Raw genomic sequence first — 2,196 nt, 5'->3', positions numbered from 1 at the left:
ATGGGGACCTGTCAAGCAATTGGCGACACAGCTCTGGATAGAGATGTGAGCAGGAGATAGACTTCTGTTATGCAAACCCTACATGTCGGGGTTTTTGTTGTTGTTTTTTTTTTTACAGTGGCTAGTGTTACTTTAATAGTGTTCAACAAAAAATATAGTCTCCGAAAGGCAGATCTTCCAAGCTGATCTAGTCAGGTGCAGATAATCTCACTTACAAATTCTTTGAAAGCAGGGATCATATGGTATACATTTTCTAAATTCCCCATAAGGCTAAGTATTGTGGGTTTTTTTTCCCTCATTAGTCATATGGCTCTGTGAACTGGAAGAGAACGTGGGTCCTTTTGTAATCTTTCCAAGCCACTATTTATTGGACCACAAAACACCAACTTGCACATTCTCCTCCCCTGTGTTTTGGCGTAAGATCTACCTTACCGGAGTTGGATTCTGATCGGCTTCAGGATCCATGGTTTTTTTTTTCCCCTAGCATCAGTGTTTGGTTCACAGATGGGCACATAACCAAATCAGAGCCAATGAGATACAAGATGTTAGCTGGGGCTCCTGAAGGGGAATAATTTCTCTTTCAAGAGAGAGTGAGAGACTTAAATATACTTTCATCCCAGATGGTAGCGTAGATTGATGAGGCTTCCAGGTACTGCACTCACTGCTACCAAGAGGCAATGCTTAGAGCTGTCAAGGAGTCATAGGCTGAGATGGTTCTCAGGGGCTCATGCAGTGTTGGTACATAAGTCCTTTCTGCATTTCTTCTCTGCCGTTCTGAGCGTGTTAGCTTTGCTTACTTGTGGTGGCAAAATAACACCCACAATTCCAGACATTCAGGTCACAATGTCGTGTATCTCTATTAATGAGTAAAACCTTTCCCGGAAGCACTCAGCAGATTTTTCCTCATGTCGCTCTAGAGGGCATCACATGATAATGCCTAAACCAGATTCTGGAAAGTATCTAGATTGCCATGCCTATCATCATTCTCTTCTTTGGGCTGAGTCTGGGACTGGGACCCAGCTCCTTGGAGGAACGCAGCCACCAGGCGGAAGGTGAAAATCTGGTCACAAGCGGAATTCTGATTAAAAAGGGAGACTATTTTTTGGGTAGGCTAATGATAGTATCTGCAACATATTCTGCCATTTACCATAGATATTTGTGTAGATGGTATATCAGTCCATTGTAAGTAATAGAAGAAAAAGTTAGGGAGAAATTTATTGGCTTGCACATCTCGAAAGTTCAGGGGCCTTCAGCTTCAGGCATGGCTGGGTCCAGGCGACAATGTCATCTATGCTTGGTCTCCCTTTTCACTTCTCGTCTCTGTTTTCCTGAGTGTTGACTTAATTCTTAGGCAGAAGCTTACTAAGTGGTGGCCCCAGAAGCTACAGGCTTACTCCCTACTTAGCAACTCCAGAGGAATAAGTATCTCTTAGGCAACTATTCCAACAAAAGTTCAAGAATTGAGCCTGAATGACTTAGTTTGGATCACAGCTCCATTTTTGAACCAAACCGTGCCCAGCAGTAATGGCAAGCTCTCATCGGCCAAATCTAAAACTTGTGCCTCCCTGCCCCTTGAATCAAAAAATGAGATCATTGCCATATCTAAACAGACTAAGAATTTGGGTAAAGAAACCAGAATTCTACCAGAGTGAGTTCTGAGGGCACCCCTCAGACCCAGAATGCTTTGCACCGAGACGGCAGAGTTCGAACTTTCTCAGACTTTCTTTGCTTCCTTCATTGATTCCTACCCGTGGTTGAGACTTGCTCTCTAAACCTAGTCCCTTAGGCTAGTGCTTCTCAAAGATTATTGTGCCTATGAGTCATCTGTGGGGGAGCTGTTTTAAATGCAGATTCTGATTCAGCGGGTCTGAGTTTGGACCTGAGAATCTGCATTTCCAGAGACTACACTTTTAGTTAGCAGGGGATCAGAGTGCTTCCTGGATCTTGTTATCTCAGACTTCCGGAGGAAACCACAATTGAGTTAAGAAGAAAAGCAGATCTTATACTTTCCTTTTCAAAGAAACTTAAATTAAAAGGCGAGTCCATTCAAAGAACAATTATTAAATAGATAATATTTATTTATTAAATAAATAATAAAAGGTCAGAGTGCTTCCTGGATCTTGTTATCTCAGACTTCCGGAGGAAACCACAATTGAGTTAAGAAGAAAAGCAGATCTTATACTTTCCTTTTCAAAG

This window comes from Pteropus vampyrus, unplaced genomic scaffold (assembly GCF_000151845.1).
Source record: "Pteropus vampyrus isolate Shadow unplaced genomic scaffold, Pvam_2.0 Scaffold147, whole genome shotgun sequence".
NCBI lineage: Eukaryota > Metazoa > Chordata > Mammalia > Chiroptera > Pteropodidae > Pteropus > Pteropus vampyrus.
The sequence above is the reverse complement of the archived record's forward strand: the minus strand, read 5'-3'. Positions refer to the sequence as shown.